Genomic DNA, 23,488 nt, shown 5'->3' with positions numbered 1-23,488 from the left:
CGGAGACCCGCGGCGCGCACACTGTCACGGTGCGGGGCCACGCTGACTCTGGGAGCCAGACGGCCTCGCGCCTAAAGCAAACGGCCCTCCTCGACCGCCTCCCTCCCGACGCGGAGGCCAGAATCCAGGTGGGCTCGACCGGAGCGAGGCCCAGCGCATCTGCCGAAGCACTCAGCCCCGCGCCTCAGGCGCCGCGTGCGGTGGGCCGGGCGGAAGGATTCTCGGCGGCGACTCTGGGGAACTTGGGGGAAATGTCCCAACCCTGCGGACAGGCCCGGCGTCGACGGGGCCGGGAGCCGGGGTCTCCTCTGTTAACACTTATTTGAGCTACTTTTGTGTTTACTCGTTGATAAGCGCATTGGGGGATTCAAAAGGGAACTTGACCGGCAGCGCTCCCGAGGAGGTGGCGGGAGTAGAGATAAGGCTCCAACGGGACTGTCGACTGCTCGCGACAGCTGGGGCCGGCGCCGCACGCGGAAGCTGGCTGTGGCGCGCGGGAGCTGGGGGCCGGGGCAGCGCCCTTCACTCAGCTCGGGCTTCGCGACCGGCCCGGGAGCCGGGGGTTACAGGAGGAGGGAGGCGCGACGCCTGGCTTGCAGGGGTCGCCGAGCTGGGTGGGAGCGCAGGGCCCACCGCGGACGGCCCGCACGAGCGGATAGACCGCGGAGCGCCCCGGGCGAGGCGTTCGGCGTGGATTGGGTAGGAGCGACGGGCCTGACTCTGAGGAGCTACGCCGAGGCCGCCACATCCTCGACCCTTGCCCTAGACGGAGCGGAGGCCTCACGGGATAAGTGGGGCGCGCACAGGCGTTTAAGGCCCTTGCTCCTTCTCTAGGTAGGAACCGGCCGCGCGTCCCGTCGGCGGGCGCTGGCTCCCAGCACCCGGCGGCCGAGGCCGCTGACGTTTTCCCGCCTTGCGCGCGCAGCCGGGTGGTGAGCGCTGGGTGCCGCTCGGCTCTGGAGGAGGGCCGCGAGGAGGCTGGTGGCCGAGTCCTGGCGCTGCCCTTCCCGGCCGCCTGCACCCCGCCGGCAAGCCGCGCCCTGGGGCCCGGCAGGAGGCGCTGTGCGGACGAATTGAAACACAATACAAAGGTTTTAGGGATGGCGTTTGCGCTACTAGGACCGGACCCTTTAGTTGAGTGACCTGATTCAGACCTCCTTCTCCACCTCCTCCCTGTCTTTAATGTGTGTGTGTGTGTGTTGGGTTAGTCAGAAGGGTAAGACGTCAGCGAAGGAGATTGAAAAGTATAAATTCTTAAAATTCAGGTTCGCTGTTTTAAAAGGAAGATGTAAGGCAGATATTCTAATTCTTGGCTATAAAGGGCTCGCTTAATACTGCTGTTAAAGATCCTACTCCATTTGAAGGGTTGGGTTTAAATTCTTTTACTGAAATAAAGGTTCATACAGACTTTCTGCTTATTGCTATCTGAAAGATGTCATCAGTAACAAGAGCAAGAGGTAATTTCAATATTGAATTTACCATATAACAATATTATGTTTGTGGTGTTTTATCAAACTATAACAATGCTATTTGTGAATATTTAGTGGTCTGTGAATCATTAGTTAGTCCGCAGGAACTGGGGCAGTTATGCAAAAATGAAATGTATTATTTCATTTATTGTCCTCTTAAATGTAGGACTAAATTCATACCAGGGAGTAATCTTATGAAAACTCTGATCAGAAATAAAGGGGAGGGGAAGGAAAAGGAAATCTCTGAACCCATTGTATATATGGCCAATGTAGACACTCGAGCCTTGTATAAGTAAGTCGTGGAGCTATGAAGAGATTAAAGGGCGCTGCCTCCATTTTATATGTGTTCTCAGCCTCAAAGGGATCTGCCTTAAAGAGACTGGCCTCCTAGTAGAAGCTGGCATTCTTGGACTTTGTTTTTGCAAATTGATTTGTGTCATTTTGGAAATTATTCAGAGTGATTATAAATGCAAATTACTAAATGCATGGCATATAAAGAGACATTTTATTCTGCTAATAATTAGTCTAATATATGGAAGAATTAATTTCCAAACAATACTTCCACTGGGAAAAAACCCTATGATTTTATGATAGTGTGATTTGGAAGTGACGCTGTTCTAACAAGTAACTATTTCAGGACTTCAGGATATTAAAGTTAAAATCGGTATGAAATTTTGGTAAAAGGAAGAGTTTATGGTGTAAACAGGTGCTTATTGTGCCTGGATAGATATCTACAGTGTTGTTCAAATACAGCGCTTCAGTCTGAGGTGCAAGTTTATGATAGGGTGCTTCTACCTCTTCTTTGAACAGGTTAACCCCAAAATAGGTATAAGGTAAACCCTGGTTAAATAAAATAGTTCTTTTTTATTGGTAAAGATTAGGTTAGGTAGTAAAATTATATAGGAAGTTAGATATGTAATAATCACATTAGCTTACCTTTATATAGGATTTTGTAACTCATTAAGTGCTTTAAGGTCTATTTATCTCACTTAATTCCCACAATAAATTTTTAAAATTTAAATTCAGTTAGCCAACATATAGTACATCATTAGTTTTTGATATGGGTTCAGTGATTCATTAGTTGCCTATAACACCTAGTGCTCATCACTCTCACAGTAAACTTTTTGACATAGATACCATTTTGTTGGTTTTATAATTGGGGAAACAAGCTCACAGTGGTGGCCTCTTGAATTTAATTCAATTAACTCTGCTATGCAGCTGGAGTAACCAGCAACCACTAATACCTTGACTTTCAAATTGCATGGAAAACTTGGTGTTCCTGAACCAAATGAATGGATTTTTGAGCTAGATAATGCAGAACTGAGGTCGTGATACAGTTTTGAAATGAGTGCGTGTGGTAGTGGGGTAGATGGTGTTTGTAGTATAAGATTTAATATATAAAAATACAAATTGTGAGTCCTTAAAAAGTGGTAGTGTGATAGGTTTACAGTTAAACTGATACTTCTTTCTTAGAAAAGAAACTGTGAAGCTCAAAATTTCAAGTCACAATCCTGAAATCTTTTTCGGTTAACTTAACTAAAGAAAGCAACTTCTAACAGTTATTTCCTTAAACTTTGAGATGTAATATATTTCAGCCAGGTGACTTGAAATAGAAAACAGATAAAGATGACTTACTGGTTAGTGAAATACCAGTCTGAAACAGACAGCTTACTTTTTTTCCCCTCTTCATTTCCCCTGGACCAGCTGTTAATGTTTAACCTTCATTTACTACTTCAAGAGTCATATTTACACTTCTTCAGCAACACTTTATCCATATGTTCCTTGGCCTTATACATTATATAAGACTCTTTTAGGGCAACTTCCTAATCTTCTCATTAAGAAAATGTCACACTCACCCAAATAACCCTATAGAAGACGTCAGATGATATCACCACTAAAATAACTCCATAGAAGATGTCATCTGATATCACTTATAGGCTTCATTTTTGTCTGTAATGGTCTTTGTCAGGTTGTTCTTCCCATTTAGACAACTGGGATGTTTCCTTTCCTTTATTCAGTTGATGGGGGGAAATCTAAAAACACTTCACAATTCACTTGATATCAGGTAATGAATTCAGCTTTCTTGAGAGGAGCATGCTGCAAAGTTATTTTTTCTTTGTTAATAATCAGTTGTCTTACCTAAAACAAGTGATCATCATTTGGATCATAAGTTTCATACTGGAATGTTACTGCTTTACTATGTAAGGGATATGACAAAAAAGGACAGCATGGACTTTACCTCTTGTCTGATAACTTGCTTTTTCCTACTTTTATAGGTTCCAGAATGAATTAGGTAGTGTTTTTATGAGCAAATCAATCTCATTATTTTTACTTTGGTAACTCCTATCAGGTGATTTTATATATAGGGGAAAAGGTCAATGAATTTTCAAACTAATTTGTCTAGGTTTTGTTATTGTTAGTGGTTAATTCAGTGAAGTTGGAGTTAAGTTTTTTGTATTTAAAACTTATTATAATGTACTGATTATGTAATTGACCTTTAGCCATGGAATATCACCAAGTTCAAGGTTTTTATCTGTAGAGTAGATATACTCCTATTTATCACCTTTGAGGAATATTTCTGGTTTAAGAGAGGCCAGATAAGTTCTATCATAATAATACATTTAATATATTACAACCAATTGCTAGATCTCTTGTACCTTTAAAAATTTTTAGTGATTTACAAATAATGTGTGATCTGAGTAAATGTGTCTTCTTTTTTTTTTTAATTTTAGGATTTTATTTATTTATTTGACAGACAGAGATCACAAGTAGGCAGAGAGAGATGGGGAAGCAGGCTCCCTGATGAGCAGAGAGCCTAATGTGGGGCACGATCCCAGGACCCTGGGATCATGACCTGAGCTGAAGGCAGAGGCTTTAACCCACTGAGCCACCCAGGTGACCCTAAATGTGTCTTATTCTTATCTGATTTTTCTTGGCTCAAGAAGAGACTTTTAGCCAGAATCTACCACTCCTTTCAAAATAGGCCCAACTGAAAAAAAATGGAATTGAAACTTAATGTGTCAAAAATAATTTCCTTTTTGCACAGAATTTGTTTGTCTCATCTAGGGCACTTCTGTGTAGTACTACGGTGCTGATTCTCCATGGTCTTACACTCTTTCATTTTTAAGTCTGTGAGGTCATCCCTATGAATGTTCATTTCTGGAATCAGGGTGATTGAAACTCTGCTTGAAAATCTAAAAGTCTAAAGTCTAAAGCAAAAGCTATAGTGATTTTCTGTATAACCTTTTGTGACTAATAGAATTATCTTACCAAATTATACAGGACTTCCTCTCCAGATTATAAATCATTATGCCAACTTTGACTGTTGCAAGATATTGACAGCTCTTGTTAAACTGGATTACGATTTTCACATGTGAACTTGCTACTCCCATATCTGACATCCTTCTTGTCTGAATCAGTACTTTTGGCACTTAGTCACAGATTTATATTTTAACATTTGTTTAAGGCTTTGTTCCTTTGAGACTATAATGCCCTTGAGGGCAGGTTCTATGTGTTAGATTTTTTAATGCCTCACAACTCCTGAGTAAAAGTTTTGGCGTATGGTATGTACTCAGTGAAGAATTATTCAAATAAACATGAACTTTTTTTTTTTTAAGATTTTATTTATTTATTTGACAGACAGAGATCACAAGTAGGCAGAGGCAGGCAGGGAGAGAGAGGGGGAAGCAGGCAGAGAGAGAGAGGGGGAAGCAGGCTCCCTGATGAGCAGAGAGCCCGATGCGGGGCTCGATGCAGGGCTCGATCCCAGGACCCTGGGATCATGACCTGAACCGAAGGCAGAGGCTTTAACCCACTGAGCCACCCAGGTACCCCTAAACATGAACTGTTTTTATTGAGTGTTGTGAAGAGCATTTTTTTAGAAATATGAAGAATTAAAATACGTGGTCTCTGTCCTTATGGTACATGTAGTCCATCTGGGTTCCACATAATTTATTAGATTCATAATCCTTTATGTATAATAATGAAGTCCAAAAATCCCAGAAAACTTACAGTGTTATGTTTTTGGTAATATTTTGTAGTAAAATCTAACCCAAGAGTAAGTCATTTGGCATAAAAATATGACTTGAACTAATGTGAAGCTATTTATAGTATTCATTTATTCTACTTAAAAAGAATATTCAAATGCTTTACCTCAGAAATAATTGATCCTTTAATTATGATGTTGTTATATTACCACCATGGTATATATATTATATTACCTTTTGAAATCTGAAAAATTCTGACTTCTGAAGTACATCCAACCTCAAGAGTTTTAGAGACTGTGGATCTCTATGGATACAAATACAAATACAACTTATACAAAAAGTTAAATGATAATTAGTCAAATAACTAATATAATAATGGTAGAAATATCCAAAACCTGTCTTAGTAAGCTGCTTAAACAGTCATGGTGTATCTGCTGGGTGTTCCTGCAACTGGGCATGCACTCAGTCTTGGATCCCAGGGACCAGAGGCAGATGACGTGGGAGTTTCTTCCTGACATGTCCAGGCATATGAAGAGTCAGAGGATCTGTACAATCTAAGTCCTTTAGAGAGCACAGAGGATCGAAACCAGGGAAACTAAGTTCAGTCATCCAGGAGTAAGAGATGACCTGAAAAATGACCCAGAGAGACACTGGAATGGGAGGAGGGATTAAGGGTAAGGTGAGAGTCCTGGGCAGTTGCCATAGCCATGGATGATAGAGCTGCAACCCTATGCTGAATAAGTGGTTGACTTTGGTGTAAAGGGTAGATTTGGAACGGGCTGGTACAAATATTGTTGCATGGATCTGAAAGGGACCCTTTATATAATAATTTATGGCTGTGTCCTCTCACTATTTAAAAATGAGTGATCTGAAGTTCAATAATTATTTTTCAAACATCTAGTTAGTGGTTGAGCCACAGCACAAATCCAGGTTTTATGTTGCCTATCTAGTGCTTTTTCTAATACCATAGGGAAATAGTATTTCAATCTGGAGTAGTCATGAATGACTTTTCAGAAGTTTGAATTGAATTATAGTAGTTTGCCAAAACTTGAATTGAATTATTTGAATTGAATTATTATCACAGTTCCACAACACTTAGATCTCCATAAATCTCTGGCTATACTTTTATATATATTTTTTGCATTTTTAAGTACATTGGTGTCAAGGATTGTCTTAACTTTTTAAATCCCCACAGTACTAAAGAAGTGTTTTGCACGTAGTATAAAATGAGGGAAAAAAGGGTTGAAATGGAAGCAGACCAAAGAATAAGTGTGTCTTATAGTAGAAAGAATACCACTGGGAATTATAAAACCCAAGTTCTTTTCTAATCTGGCACAGATTAACTGGATAACCTTGTGCAAATCACTGAACTTCTCTGAGGTTCAGTTTCCATTCCCACCCCCACCAAAAAGGTCAAGTGACCTTTAAACTCTTTTACTCTGTATTTTAGTTTTATGTCTATATTTGGTTGAACAATATAATTACCATTAACACCTACTGGATTTAATTGTCTAGGTTTTATAAAAAGATAGGTGATATGGGCTTAGGTTTTGCAGGGAGCCTCTCCATAGAGATCTCTGAATATATCTGGGATATTGATTAAACTATTTTGGTAAAATTGTAAAAATACAAAAAATATCAACAATACATTCAACAATAATCATTTCACATTCAAGGCATTGAATAAGATGTGTTCTCTGACCTAGGATTTAGGAACAATTTGCTTTAAATAGTTAAAAATATAAGTATGTAAACAAAACAAGCTCTATGGAACTTTGATATGTTTAGCTGTAATGAATCAGCCTCTGAAACTGTGGTATGACTGGCTATTCAGCCTTTCATTGGAACTGTTTAAATTATTTAGCATTTCATAATATAAATATTTTGATACTGTGCACTACTTGATTAACATGAAAGTGGTTTATCATCTTTGAAGAAAATTGTAACCCTTACAAATCAACTCAGAGTATAATGTTTCTAATGGATTATCATCTGGGATAATATAACTATATTCCCAAAGCCCCTTTTCTGAGTCCCAAACATGTTAGAGAAGCTATCACATTCATTTCACTTTATGTTGTATTAACTAATGGCAAAAATATTTGGTTGGAACTACATAGCATTGTGATTGACTGGTGAACATTTTAATAGAGGAGATCTAAATAAAGATAACATTTTTCAAAAGAAGGACATTGCTGGTGCTTGACTACCTGTTCTGTAACACATTTATTCAGTCTTGGCAGTTAATTTAGATTAGAACATTTAAAGTTTCCAGCCGGTGGCCATCTTTACAGAATAAACCATTTCATGAAAATTTCTTATAGGTTATTTTCCTAAACAAGGTTTTTAAAAATTTTATACTGTTATCCACAGTGTAAAATAAATGTACATTGTGACCTGGTACCCACATACATATATAGTAACTGAAATAAACTTTCATGAAATAATACTTGGCTTACTATGTGTGATGCACAGTGAGTTTTTTAAAAATTATGTTCTAATTTATTTTATTCTTTTGAAATAGTTTGTCAGAAACCCACTAAATTGATTCCTAACTCTCTGAAATGTCATGACCTATCATTTGAAAAGCTTCAACTTAATCCTTTTTTGAGGGCAGTTAATATTTTCTATTTAATTTTTGTTCCACAGAGCCGAGATCTGAGCTCAGCACATAGATGCTACTCAGGTAATGTTTCTTGAGTGATTTGTTCTTGATCTAGTTTCAGAAATATTAAAGTATCAGTGACACTTCTCTATACCAGTTGCATGAAGCTGTTGAAAGAAATTAGGAGAAAATTATTAGTAATTAGAAGATGAAGGTAAAACATATATGAGAAGAAGCAAAAGTAACCACACATTTAAAAAAAATAATAACAACGTGTTGTTTCTCTAAGAAGTTGTAGAATCAAGTGCTGACTTATATTTTTTTTTCAAATGCCACTATTTTAAACTCGGTATTCATTTTTCTAATAATTTAATCTTAAAACTATCACCTCATGACTATAGAGTGACTTTCTCCTAACTGCTGCTTGTATGTGTGTGTGTGTGTATGTATGAAACTTAACTTTGATTAGGTGTTATTTTTCTAAGAAAGTAAGATTTACATCTTGTAAACTAACTTTATTACTATTCTTTGAACAATATTCTGAGCCAAATACTATTTGTGAATAAATCACATATTTTTGCCTTTTTTGCCTCCTAATCATGCAAGGTTTTTCCCCCTATAGTAATGTCTGCTTAATTTTCAAGTATGGTCATTAGTAACTTAAGCTTTTCCATTTATACCCATTAATAATTTTGGGGGGGAGGTTTTGACAAATATTTTGGTTCCTTATAAGTTCAACTCAAATAAAATTCTGTTACAATAAATATATTAGAACAGAAGTTTCTAAAAGATTGCTTGGTATTTTCTAGCTGATGACCTTTTCCTTTGTAACAATAATTTGTATACTAGAGTTTCTGCTTAGCAAAGAATTAGGCTACTTCAGTGAAATTTTCTGGGATATGATTAACCCAAATAAATAGAATATACATATCTTTTTACCATATGATTTGAGCAGGGTAACATCAATATATCAGGAAGTTTTCGCTACTGCTATTTTACGTTTAGTAGTATTTTATAATTATTCTAAAAATTAATGTTTTCTTCTCATGCTAAATTCTTTAATGGAATTTTATCTTCTTTCCTTTCTTTTGTTTTTCCAATTTTTCCTTTTTTTCCCCTCCTTCTTTTTGTATCACACAAATACTTCTGTGCTTTATACAATACTGAAACTCATTGAATGCTTGCTGATTAACTTTAAGCTAAGTTATTCCCTAAAACATTTAAGATCACTAGGGCTCTCTAATATTAATGTTATCTAGTGGATAGCAAATTGGGCTTAGAAGTTAGAGAACTAAGTACATAATTGTGTTTTTTTAAATTAACTCAATGATTTAATCTCTGTCCTTTTATTTTTTTTAATCTATAATTTATATAGGGCTAATAATTGCTTTTCCCTTTTGTCTATTTTACAGAAAAATGTAAGATCATGAGATAGTTATAAGGATTTTTTTTTTGAAAATTTAAAAGTATTCTACATGTATAATGTTGAGTGAGGCCCCTGATCATGGTTGTGATTAAATGAAAAAATGTACATAAAATAACAAGCACAGTGCTTAACACAGAGTAAGTACTTAATAATTGTGCCTGTTCTGAATATTACTTAACTTGTATATGTGCTTATAAATTTCAGTTACTTTATATTTCACATTTTAAAAATAGAATAGAGTCTAAGAATACTAAACTTGTCAGTTTGTTTTTCATGCTTCTCATTTTATGTGGCTTTCTTCATTGAAATTCTCTCCCTTCCCCAAAATCTGGTCTTTTAAAAAATACGTATTTATCACTTTATAAGTTTTTACATATAAATAGTTAAAATTTATAATTGGATAGTTGAAAATGAAAATTATAATTAGTTCTATGCGATTATTTTGAATTATAACAATTTGAATTATTCCATATATAACCATGTAATAAGACATTTGGTTACTTGAGTAATAGCAGTTGCTTTGAGTTATATAATTTCAATTAATTACATTTTGTCCTGTAGCAGATAAGTAAAATTTATATTGCATTATTTTTTATATATAACAGGTATTTTGTCCACATAGAGCAATTTTAGCCAGTTGAAGATAAAAACGTTCAAAAGCAATTTAAACTTAACAATTTAGATCTCATATAGTTGGTTATTTCTTACCTATTTATAACTTACTATAGCTCTCTTCATATTTTTTTTTTCAAATTATGTTTTAACTGTTTTTCTTACCAAAAAAAGTGATCCCATTATAGTGATTGGAGGCTTCCTTTTCTAAACATTAAAGATACGTCATGCTTTTGCAATTTAAAATTGTTTAAATGGAAGTTATTCAAGCGGTTTATTACCTCTTTCTAAAGAGAAAAAAAAAGGTGTCCCTCCGTGTGTGTGCGTGTATGTGTGTATGTGTGTGCGCACACATGTCTGCATGTGTGTGTGACTTAATTAAATTATTTCTCTTTTTCCGTTCAGGAACCTTTCCCAAAATGTTAGAAGAGGGATAGAAAAACATTTGCAACTTTTGTTTCACTTGGTGAACGAGTCAGGAACTGTTTGTGCACAATAATCTAACATCAGTTTAAGATTTTTGGCTGTGTTTTCTCAAGAGCAAGAAAAGATTTTGCTTCCAATTCCTGCACATTATTTTTTTATTGGTTGGATTTCCTATTCAGCACCACTTTACTTTCATTATTTTGGTTATTAATCTGTTCATTTTGGAAGAGTAAGTAATTAAAACAGTTTTGAAAAGTTGTGTATGTATGTGATATTTTGTTGGAGCATCTACAAAAGCAATAAAAATCCTTGTCCAAATCCTCAAGATGCAGATGGTGTCATGAATGTTTTGAAGGCAGGAAACCATACAGTCCTATTTTAAGAAATTCTATTTATTTTTAAATCAAATAAAAATTTTTCCTGCTCTTTAAAGTACCTGACTGGCAAGAGAACATTTATGGCATCCATTTACAGAAAAAGAAAAAAAAAAAAAAGAACACACAATTCTTTTAGTAGGTTGAGGTTTGAATACCACAGCTCTTGGAGACATAGAGATCTAGAGCTTATTTGGAGATAATTTACATTTTTACCTACTTACTTGCTGTCTTCTTAAAGATGTTAATTTTTCATTCTGTTTTTCTTTTTTCTTTTTCAGTATAATTGCATCATCTCCATAACCAGGAGAATTGCTGTCTGCTCCTCAGCTCTGTATCATTAATGAAGATCTTTGTCTGTTGGGTTTCCTTAGTACAGGTTAGTACTTGACTTTTAGTTTGCTCAGACTCATTATCAGGATTTTTCTGACTGTACTATCAGTGCTTTCTTTCTTTATGGTTCATGTGATGATTTCTTTCCTAAAACTTTAGTATTGCACTTTCCCATCTCTGTTCCCTACTTTATCTTTCATAGAGGTTCTAATAAAAACCAAGCAACCAATCAAGCAAAACAAATGAAAAGCCCCAGCAGCTTCCTGAAAATCTTGACTCTCTCCATATCTATTTACCCTTTTATTTCATTCCTTAATTATTACTACTTTTTTAAAAAAGATTTTATTTATTTGACATAGAGAGACACAGAGAAAGAGGGAACACAAGCAGGAAGAGTGAGAGAGGGAGAAGCAGGCTTCCGGCAGAGCAGGGGGCTCTCGATGCAGGGCTCAATGTGGGGCTTGATGCGGGGCTCGATCCCAGGACAATGGGATCATGCCCTGAGCTGCTGAAGGCAGACGCTTAATGACTGAGTCACCTGGCTCCCCTTAATTATTACTACTTTCGAAAACTACTTGGCATCTCCTTTAATCTCACTGCATCATACTGTCTTCCTAACACTTCTCAAATCTGCCGCTTCTATATCAGTGTTGTTACACAAAGTGGTCTGTCTAAAACACACATGTGAACAGATCACTCATCCTAAGAAACCACTTAATAACTCTCCAACACCTATAAAAGAAAATGAATCTTAGCATGGAATACAATGATCTAGCCCCGGCCTACCTTCCTGACCCTTATTTTGGCATTATGAGATTTCATGTAATCCCCAGAATGTACTATGCAGTTTCTCATCTCTGTACCTTGGCTCATGTTTTTCCTTGCCTAAAACTTTTACTTACCCTGTCTTTCCCTTGCTAGGAAGAAGGCTTTTATCTTTTGAGACTCTGCTTAAAGATCATGACTTCCAGCAGATCTTACTGGCTGGTCACATGACCCTCTGTCTTCACTGTCGTTCCTTGATTCTCCTAGCTCTCATTTATCTATTGCTATCATTCACTAGAAAATGAGCTCCTTGAGGGCAGGGGCCAAATTGTAGTTGGTTTTGTTACTGAAAGGATTGTAAAAAAATCTTTTTTTTTTAAAAGATATTTTGAGATTTTTAAGGATTTTTTAGATATTCTGAGAATTGAGAAAAGTTTTCTCAATTCTGTGTAAAAAAGTGCTAATTCTGTGAAAAGAAAAACACATTGCAGGTTTCTGATAACTTTATTGATAGAAAGCAACTGATCCAATAGCCTAAATTTCTAACTTTTTCCTATTCTGAATTCATTCATAATGAGGGAATGAGCCACAGCATTACACCCTGAAAATTCTGGATCAAGACAGTTTTTTTTTCTGTTTGCTTTGTGGAACTGTCTGACTTGGACAGTTTTTGGCATGAGTAATAAACTCTCAGATTATTTTAGAAATGATGAACTCTGTGTAGCAGGTGTATTTCCCAGTGTATGCTGACAACAGAAAGAAAAATATAGCTACCTGATTCCAGCTCCAGAACAACCTCAGTCTGTAGTTATTCTCCAAGAGCCTTTGGCAGGAGATATACTGGAATGCTCTGACTGTCCACGTTCTTGGAAAGATGGCAATAGAAAGAAGTTGCTTTCATCAGGCCAATTTTCTTCATTTCTACAGTTCAAGAAGTTTAAGCTCTCAAAGAATGTTTAGAAGACAATGGAACTTTAAACATATCCAAGAAAGTACATTAACGTTAGTCTCTGCTTCCACCCGTTCTCATAGAACTTAACTTATTCCCCATATATTTTGGGGATGAGGTAAATGTTCTGTGTTGTCCAGTAGGATAGCTAATAACTACCTGTAGTTCTAAAGCATTTGAAATATGGCTGGTGTGACTGAGAAACTGAATTTATAATTTCATTTAATTTTAATTAAAATTTAAATTTAAGGGGTGCCTATGTGGGTCAGTGGGTTAAAGCCTCTGCCTTTGGCTCAGGTCATGATCCCAGGGTCCAGGGATCAAGCCCCACATCGGACTCTTTGCTCAGCAGGAAGCCTGCTTCCCCTCCTCTCTCTCTGCCTGCCTCTTTGCCTACTTGTGATCTCTGTCAATTAAATAAATAAAATATTTTTTAAAAATTTAAATATCCATGTAGAGCTACTAGCTACCATATTGGATAGTACTGATCTAGGCTATACAATGCCAGCAGTAAAGTTTTTTTTTAAATAAAACACTTGGGTGTCAGAAAAGTATCATCCCTAATCAGATGATCCATTCTTTCCAATGCTGATTATGTGTCTTCCTCTTAGTTCCCTAATGCAAATTTTTGTGTACCTTCATGGCCTGAAAAACTCTTTTTAAAAGTTTTTATTTAAAATCCAGTTAGTTAACATACAGTTTATGTTTCAGGCATACGATATAGTGATTCAACATTTCCATACATCACCTGGTGCTCATCACAACAAGAGTACTGCTTAATCCCCATCACCTATTTAACCCACCCCCCCTTCCATCCCCTCTGATAAACCATCAGTTTGTTCTCTATAGTTAAGATTCCATTTCTTGGTTAGCCTCTCTCTTTCTCTTTTTTTTTTTTCCCCATTGCTCATTTGCTTTGTTTCTTAAATTCCACATATGAATTAAATCATATGGCATTTGTCTTGCTTTGACTTATTTTACTTAGTGTAACACTCTCTAGCTCCATCCATGTAATTGCAAATGGCAAGATTTCAGTCTTTTTTATGGCTAAGTAATATTCCATTGTGTATATATGTACCACATCTTTTTTATCTATTTATCAGTCCTTGGACACTTGGAATCTTCCCATAATTTGGCTATGCTGCTAGAAACATCAGGGTGGATGTATCCCTTTAAATTAGTATTTTTGTATTCTCTGGGTAAATACTTTGTAGTGCCATTGCTGTATGTATTTGATATATTTAAGACAACTGGACATTTTAAAACGATACTGACATTGTTCTCAATGGATCTATAACTTAGGTATGAAAAAGACCATGAATGGTGCTACTTCTGAATTAAGAATTTTATAGACTAAGTGGCATCTTTTATAAGGTTCTTTCATTATATTTGCAAAGAATCTCTAAGACCTGGTTGACGTTTTTGGAAAACTGAGAGCCAGAAACTTTATATGCTAATCACCATCTAAGAATTTCACCATCGTGATGATGTAGTCAAACAATGTTGTTAAACTGAAGTCTGCACATTGGACTTAAAAGGTAGAGGGAATTCCCAAAGGAAGAAAGTTAAAGGGCAAGGGCAAAGGAAGGAATGAGGTAAATAAACTGGTTTGACTTGGGAACTGTGACATGATCTAGAATATGTGTGCAGATTTTTAACTAGTCTCCGTTGTGATCCCCAACTGCTTCAGAGTTCTGGAAAGATGGATATTAGGAAAGTGAGAAGACAAAGAAAAATTGCGTGGAAGATACTGTTGCTGAGTGGGAAGAATGAGATTGGTGGATAGCTAGAGCAGTCCATCGCTGTCATCATTACCATCATCATCATCATCATCATCAGAAGCATGGTCTAACCACACCTAGAGCTTCTGTTGAACTGGAATTAAAATCACTTGAATTGCTACCCATTCTTTATCTCAACTGGTTCTTCATTATCTCATTTTGTCGAAGATTACTGTCTTCAATGAAAGTATATGATACATTTGCTATATAACATTTTAATGTTTCTTGTTTGGTGCCTGAAGAAATTTTGCTATGTGAAAAGCCACTATCACCCTTCTCTGTAGCATTCTCCTCCAAGAGCCATCAAATAAGAAAACCAATTACAGTAATTTTCTACCACACATAGAGGTGAGAGTTCCACCAATCTGAAACTAAGTTAGCTATTCCAAACAACAGGATGCATTATTGTAGAATAAATAAAAAGTGATTGAAGTCTTTACCCTTAATTAAAATAAAACTCATTTAAGAGACAAAATGCTTAGGGAATATAGTCAATAATATTTTAGTAACTTTGTATGGTGACAGATGGTAACTAGGCTTATTATAGGGATCATTTCATGATGTATAAAAATATCCAATTACTATGACATACACTTGAAACTAATAAGATATTGTGTGCCAATCATATTTCCATTGGGGGAAAAAAAGGATTTGATTCATTTTCTCTCTGAGTCACATTAAATTTTTAGTGATGTGCATGTACCTCTGGGCAGACAGGTTCTATTTCGATTCTCAAGTAAAAAAGCCAAATAAAATGTCTTAAGACGTTCTTGGAACAGTTAGAAGCATGAAGTGCCAAAATATTTCATGAGAAATAGACAACCTGTTTTCTCAAGATTTCTAGTACAACTAAGGAAATTCAAGAAAGAGGAGATTCTTAACTCCTAGCATTATCTTTAAAGAGTTTGTGAAAGAGAAAATAAAGACCAGAAGTTAAGTAACAGAGAGCAGAGTGGTAAAATGTTGCCACCTGCTTCTTTGCTTGAGAGAAGAGAAAGATGAAGTGTGTGCATGTGGGCATGCGTGCTGGAGCACAGATAGAAAGTACAAGACTTCAAGGGCTCAGGGTCAAAATAATGAGTGTACAAGCTGGTTTGCTTTCAATTTTTAATTTGTTTCCACTTCTTAAAATGGCATAATGAAGGGGGGCGCGGTGCCTGGGCAGCTCACTTGTTAAATATCTGTCTTTGGCTCAGATCATGATCCCAGGGTCTGCTTCTCCTTCTCCCACTCCCCCTACTTGTGTTCCCTCTCTTGCTGTGTCCCTTTCTCTGGCAAATAAGTAAATAAAATCTTTTTAAAAATGGCTTAATGAATATAAACTATTCCAAATCATAATCTTTTTATTCATCAACATCTTTCTTATATCTTTTCTTCAAACCATAACAAGGACTTTATTAAGCAGCAATACAAAGACAAAAAAATCCTCTGCAGATCAACATTTGATTTTTTAAGGTCTGTCATTCTTATTTTTTTAATCACATATTAATTCACTTCTCTCATCAAATTTTCATTCCTCTCAAGCCACACACTTATCTGTGTTTTCTTTCTCTTCTTTATTTTATAATGTGACATCAGAATTTTATACAAAAGTAACAATTTGTGAAAAAGAATTTGATTTTCTTTAGATTGTGTTTTTCCAATATATTCAATTATTTATTAATTATTATTATTATTTTTATTTTTAAAGATTTTATTTATTTGACAGATCACAAGTAGGCAAAGAGGCAGGCAGAGAGAGGAAGGGAAACAGGTTCCCTGCTGAGCAGACAGCCCCATGCAGGGCTAAATCCCAGGACTCTGGCATCATGACCTGAGCCAAAGGCAAAGGCTTTAACCCACTGAGCCACTCAGGCGACCCAAGTCACATAAAAGAAAACTAAGCTACATATTTAATTTAAAGAAAATGAATACCTCTGTATCTACCCCCAACTTATTAAAATGAACATTACCCCCCAAAATGAACATTATCAGTTTTTTAAAAATCTCCTTATATGACACTATCTGATGATAAGTGCAAAAAAGCATCTTAGAATATTGTAGAAATGATGGTGGTTTTCTTTCTTTTTTTTTTTTTTTAAGGGTTTTATTTATTTATTTGACAGAGCGAGATCACAAGTAGACAGAGAGGCAGGCAGAGAGAGAGAGAGAGAGAGAGAAGGAAGCAGGCTCCCTGCTGAGCAGAGAGCCCTATGTGGGACTCCATCCCAGGACCCTGAGATCATGACCTGAGCCAAAGGCAGTGGCTTAACCCACTGAGCCACCCAGGTGTCCTGATAGTGGTTTTTCAGTGTAACTTAATTCAGTGAAAAAACAACTGTAGAGTAGAAAACTGGAGATTTATATACTAAAATGTACTAAAATGTGAGTAGTTGTTACCTCAGGTTGATGGCTTTGAGGGTGAATTTAATTTTTAATTTATAATTTATGTTTCATTCTTTTTCAGTTAATATGTATTAGGTTTGTAGTAAAAGTACATAAATGTTTTATATATACGTGTAAGTATATTATTATCTTCAGTGAAAAGCGTAGATTGAAAAGTCAAGAAAATCCTTTTTTTTCCTTTGAGGCTGGGAAGACTATCAACAGAGACTGGAGAAGGGTTGTTTATGATTCACCATCAAACACAAAGGTCTTTAATTATTATTCTTAATCAGTATAACAATATTTTCCTTTTTGGCACAAGCTCTGTACTAGGTGAATGGTGCAAAAGAACTCTAAGTGTGTACGTGTCCTGGGTATTCAGATTAGACAGAGGAGATTCTCTGTAGTTGCAGTGGTCAAATAGCTTATCAAGGAGGAAGGCTTTGATTTGGACTTTAAAAGATATAGAAGATTTAGATCAGCATTGTCAAACTTTTTGGCCTTAGGACTCTTTTCAAATACCCTTGAAAATTATTGAGGACCCCAAAGAGTTTTTGTCTATGTGAGTTATATCTCTTTGTATTTATCATAATAAGATGAAGTCAAGAAAATCAATAAATATCTATTAATTTATTTTAAAATAAATTACATGTTAACAGGGCGCCTGGGTGGCTCAGTGGGTTAAGCCTCTGCCTTCGGCTCAGGTCATGATCTCAGGGTCCTGGGATCGAGGCCCACATCGGGCTCTCTGCTCAGTGGGGAGCCTGCTTCCCCCTTCTCTCTCTCTGCCTGCCTCTCTGCCTAGTTGTGATCTCTCTCTGTCAAATAAATAAAATCTTAAAAAATAAATAAATAAATAATCACATGTTAACATAAATAGCATATTCTTATAAAAAATAACAATATTTTTTAGAACAAAACCAATTAATGAAAAAATGTTTATTTTACATTTTATATTTTAATATATGGCTTAATAGAAGACAGCTGGATTCTCATATCTGATTCTGTTGTGATATTACATCTCATATAGCCTCTGGAAAATTCCACTGTACACTTACAAAAGAATGAGAGTGAAAGGCAAAAAGCATCTTAGTGTTATTATGAATATACTGTTGATATTGTGAGCCCCTTGAAAACCACCTTGAGAATTACTGATTAAAATAGACTGGGAATAAAATAGAGGGATGGCATAATCTCAGAGCGGGGAAAGCATAAGCATATCAGAGAAAGTAAGCAGACCAGTCTGATAGTTGTAAAAGATTCATACAGAGGAAGGTGGGAGAGATAGGGCAGGAAATGTGGGTTTTGGGGAATGATATTATGTCAATTTAAACATACCAGCTTCTTTATTTATAACTTTAGGCACAGATCTCTACTTTTGGCTTCAGAAATTTCCAGGGCAAGAATGATAGAAGAGAAATATACACTTAGTTCCAGACAATACTAATGTATGTGGCTGGCAGTTATTGATTTATTGATTGCTTTATTCATTCAGTTTATTTGGTGTCTACTACAGCCTAAGCATTAAGTAAGAACTAGTGATACAAAGATGAAAGTGACATAATCCCTACCCTATATATCAATTCTCAATTAAGTGGGGAGATTCAGATATTAAAAGATAAGTGATACATTCCTTAAACTGGAGAATCACAGAGCAAAGGGCAGCTAACTCTGAGAGGCATGGTGGACAAGTTGTGGGGTGGAGAGGAAATCTTAAAGGTTGAAGTCCCAAATATCAGCAACCAGTCATATCTAATCATGGTGAGAAATACTAGAATTATAGGGATGACAAGCACAGTAGCAGAGTTAATAGTAGATTCTGGGGTAATGCTTAGTACTGCAGAATAATTTCCTGAATATATGTTCTCTTTTGGAAAGTAGAAATGTACTTTTCTGAAAGTCCTACAGAATCTTCACTGGGTGGCCTGGGTGACACTACCAATTACTTTTGTGTCTCCCTTCACTTGTGTCACCTTTTTTGGTGTTTTGGCTCTCTTCTGTGATCAGTAACTCAAGTGAAGGGAAGGAAGAAATGTAATCACAACAGCTTTAAACCAGGTACCGAGAACACCTTTACTAGCCCAGATCTTCATGAGTAAGTAAACAAACAAAGAACCTGTCTCCCAGCACCACCTGCAGGGGACGAAGAAGTCTGCAGCAGAATTCAATACTCTGTCAAAGTATCTTTAATCCAACATTCCTTTACTGTGCATCTACTAAGAGACTGATTTTAGTAGCTGAGGAGAACACAAAGATCAATAAGAGACCATGCACCCCTCCCCTAAGGAACATTATTAGAATTGGGGGATTTTTGTAGTGATTAGAGTAGCTTGGAAGAAACTGATTCAATCTAAGAGAATCAGGTTTCTTTTTTGCAGATTGAATAATAATGCAAATACTGCATTGCTTTTTTACATCTGCCATTGATAGAAACCAAGAACAAAGGTAATTTCACAGTTTTAAGTAGTGAAGTAATGAAGTCTGCATTTGAGACTTCAAGTCTGTTGAGCTTATAAACATAATGAGAAAGACCTGTGTTGCATACTAATTTATGTGGGCCAGTTAAAATTGCTCTTTTCCTAATTTAAGGCTATCCCCCAACAGATGTCTTTTGGAATAGCTCTCTACTGACTATAGGAGGGATTAGATAGAAGGAGATACATGGCACTCAATATGTATTCTAGTAAGAACCTTTTATTTTATTTTATTTTTTTAAAAAAGATTTATTTATTTGTTTGATAGAAAGAGATCACAAGTAGGCAGAGAGGCAGGCAGAGGGAGAGGGGAAAGCAGGCTCCCTGCCAATAGAGAGTCCCATGACACGGGGCTTGATCCCAGGACCCTGAGATCATGACCCAAGCCTAAGGCAGAGGCTTAACCCACTCAGCCACCCAGGTGCCCCAAGTAAGAGCCTTTTACTTTCCTTATCAAATCATGAAACTTTCCAAAAGTTCCTAGACTTTTATAGACTTGCAAACAACTATGAAATATTTTTCTGATTTCTAGCATTTAGAATAGAAGGAGAATGTACCAGGTACACGAAAAGCAAAATAAATGAAATGAGGATTGGTAATAACATCCTTAGAGCACGAAAGACTCCTGTTGGGTGAATGATAAAGAATACGAATAAAGCTGATTTGCAGGATGGCTTACAATGTTTCCTTTGTCTAGATTTGGAGTCTTCTTTTATAGACAGGCAGGGTTTTTAGGGGGAGCAGCCAGTCAGCTATTACCCTTATCACCTATCCCATAACCCCAGACAATACTTACGTGACTCTGAGTAATCATTTCCTATGTTTCCAGTCTTTTTAACTAAGGCATTTGAACTTTTTAATGCAGATTAAGTCTTGAATCAACACTCCCAATTAGACCTCTTTCCAAAATCACACCATGAGTTATAAAAGCATTGACATGGACTAATAAGTAAAATAATACACTGTTAGAAGTAAGAGGATCTAAGATACTATGTAGTACAGTATTCTCAAAGTGTGGGTCCTCTATCTGCAGTAGAATTTTTTGCTTCATTACAAATGCAGACTTGGGCTACACATCAAATCTAGCCAATTTCAATCCCTAGTGGTCCATCTAAGAATCTGCATTGTTAACTCCTTAAACTGATATGCGCATTAATGTTTGGGAAACCACTCATCTCATCATATTGCTTCGTATTACAAATAAGGACATAATATCAGAGAAGTTAAGTGATTTGGCCGAAGTGACAAAGCCAGTCAGAGACAGGAACCAGACTCAAATCTTTTGACTCTCAGATTTGAATTTTTTTCAACTATAGGTAGTTTATATTTATTTGTAAATTCCTAATAGATTTCAATGAAAAAGAATATATTTGAGTTCTTTGTTCCTTGATTTTCCCTCCCAATTTGATGCTAATAACTTACCATTTGGAAGTTCCCAGTACTTGCTGAGTAAGCTGTTGTGTTGAAATTTAAGGAATATCAACTATAGAAGCTGGTGGACAAAGGTATTGTTATCTTTTTACTGTCCCATTCCCCACCACAATAAGACAGGCAAGATCATTTATCAACAAGAACAAATATTCATTTTTCTTAAATCACAAGAGAACAATAAAATGTCAACAGAAAACCGTGCTACCAGTGTTGAACAAGAATATCCCACCCTCTATAACAACATACCATATGGTATTTCCCTACCTTGTTCAGTATTTAACCTAACAATTTATTGCTGGGCGTCTTGGCAGCAAGCTGTGCAAGTCAAAGTGGAATCTGATTGAGGTGAGTTAATTAATGTGGTGGCAGCTTGGAATGTTGTCCAGCTGCCAGTGAGAATTATGTTTGTTTGCCTTTGGCCCAAGTGTGAAATGGCTGGCTGTTGATTTCAGAAGTGTGAGTGTACATTTTTATATCTCACACGAATGAATACATTTTTTGTATCCTACACATTTGGGGAAATGCTAAAATTTATTGGGTAATGTTATTTACCACTTGTGTGGCAGAAAGAGAAAAGTGGAATTTTGCCCCAGAGGTTGACTTTGCATCTGTAGAAAAAGCAAAAGCAGGTGGCATATAAATCTATGAACAGGTAAATGAGCCATCTGAAATTAGGTCATCCGGGCTAATGTTTTCAGGAATAACTTTAAAAGGGAGGTAAGCAGGATTCAAACCAGAAAAGAATAACTCTTGTAATGATAAAAGGATTCTGAAAGTAGGAAACATAATTTTAAATTTCTCTTGAAAGGAATGGCTTTTGGATTTACTATGTAGCTACATTTAGAATTTTTGTTTTCTTTTTACCAAATACAACCCTCTATTGAAGACATCATCTCTCTGTGCAATTCTCCTTTCAGTCAACAGAGATGAGTCACTTCCTGTGATGTGTTTTTGACGTAAAGGTTCTGAATAGTTTTGTCCATTGTTACTCACATGAGCAGTGGTTCTCCAAGTCTAGCAGTCAATAACTGATACGAAATCAACACAGTTGCAAGTACATTCGCAGGGCGTCAGATATTACTGTTTCCTTGTTTTTTCTACGTAAAATATCAGGAAGATAAGAAGACTTGACAGAAGTTCACTTTAATACACTTTTCATTCTTTTATTCCATCGTTTTGAAGAAATTTAAAACTTAAAACTAAAGGAAATGGCGGGCAGGAGATAATACAAAGAACCATTTGCAAACCTAACAAAACAAGTATTACCAGAATGCCTGTTTTGAAGTTTTGATGTTGCCATGAGACTATTAATGAAACTTAAAGTAGAAATGTTTACACTTCGGAAGATACTAAACAAAATTTAGTTTGTCAAGGAAAACACTAGCAAAAGTAGAGTTTTAAATGTAGAAAGTGTAGAAGTATATAGAAAAAAACACAATGCAGTTCTTATGTCCTTTAATCTAAGAAAATACGATAATAGTTCTAAAACTTTTATTCAGATAGGTAAGTGTTACTTTGAGGTTAAGATTTCATTTTACTGAAAGTTAAGGCAAAGTAATTTTTTGGGTCACGTGAAATAATAGAATATGATGATGTTTCCTTTTTCACTGAGGGTATTTGCTATAGTATTATTTATGATCCTTTTTCCATGCTAAAGTTTTTATATTAGAAAGGATTATTGTGATTATATATAGCTACAGTTAGCCACTGGTTACTTTATTATTTTTCTTTATTTGATATGGCAATTTAAAATATGAGAGACATTTTGTGCCTCCTTTTCACATAAAAAGAAGAAGAAAGAACCTGGTAAATATTATTGCACTTTTCACATTTTAGTGTTATCATATCTTTGAGCTTTCAGGTCAAAGTAAGCCTCTGAGTCTTGTTTTAGATTATATTACTGTCAGAGTGAATAAGAAATCAAACATTTTAATCTAATGTACACCCTATGGGCATCCCATAAGGTCAGACTTATCATAGAGAGCTGACCAGAGAATGAATTTTTAAAAATTATTTAGTTGCTGTTAAACTTCTTAAAATTTAATCTGGCATGGATACATTAGACAAAATATCTTCCCCTTAAATTTTCCTGATATTTATGGCATAATTACAAGTATATAATAACTATGGAGGATAACCATACTCCAAATTTGATCACAGCTCTCACATAAATTTTACACTTTCAAAGTTAATGTATTAAATGTTTCTGGTGAAATGCTAAGCTTAAAAAAGGTAGGTTTTGTTTTAGAAAAAGTAGGGCCAACTAATATTAAAGAAGGGTACTCCAGTAATTCTACATTTTAACACCATGTCGTAAGTTTTCAAAATAGTATGAAAAAAATTATATACTTTTTTTTAAAGATTTTATTTATTTATTAAGAGAGAGAGAGAGCGAGCACATTGGGGGGAAGGGCAGAGGGAGAGGCAGATTCCCTGCCCAGCAGGGAGCCCAACCCAGGACTGATCTCAGGTGGGATCATGACCTGAGCCAAA

The 23,488-nt window shown here is 36.1% G+C and overlaps 1 long non-coding RNA gene across 3 annotated transcripts; it reads left to right on the top strand.

Annotated features, from left to right (window-relative positions):
* The first annotated feature begins 333 nt into the window (after positions 1 to 333).
* Positions 334 to 14,853, top strand: LOC309860553. 3 transcript variants are annotated; one of them, XR_014309445.1, is made up of 4 exons: positions 8,103 to 8,141; positions 10,504 to 10,753; positions 11,180 to 11,277; positions 14,636 to 14,853. It is a non-coding gene; the product is annotated as an uncharacterized lncRNA (long non-coding RNA). The 3 variants fall into 3 exon arrangements; XR_014309443.1 differs by lacking the exons at positions 8,103 to 8,141; positions 10,504 to 10,753 and adding an exon at positions 334 to 834; XR_014309444.1 differs by lacking the exon at positions 10,504 to 10,753.
* Positions 14,854 to 23,488: the final 8,635 nt, after the last annotated feature.

This window comes from Mustela nivalis (assembly GCF_964662115.1).
Source record: "Mustela nivalis genome assembly, chromosome: 2".
Lineage (NCBI taxonomy): Eukaryota > Metazoa > Chordata > Mammalia > Carnivora > Mustelidae > Mustela > Mustela nivalis.
This window is presented reverse-complemented; position numbering and strand designations above follow the sequence as displayed.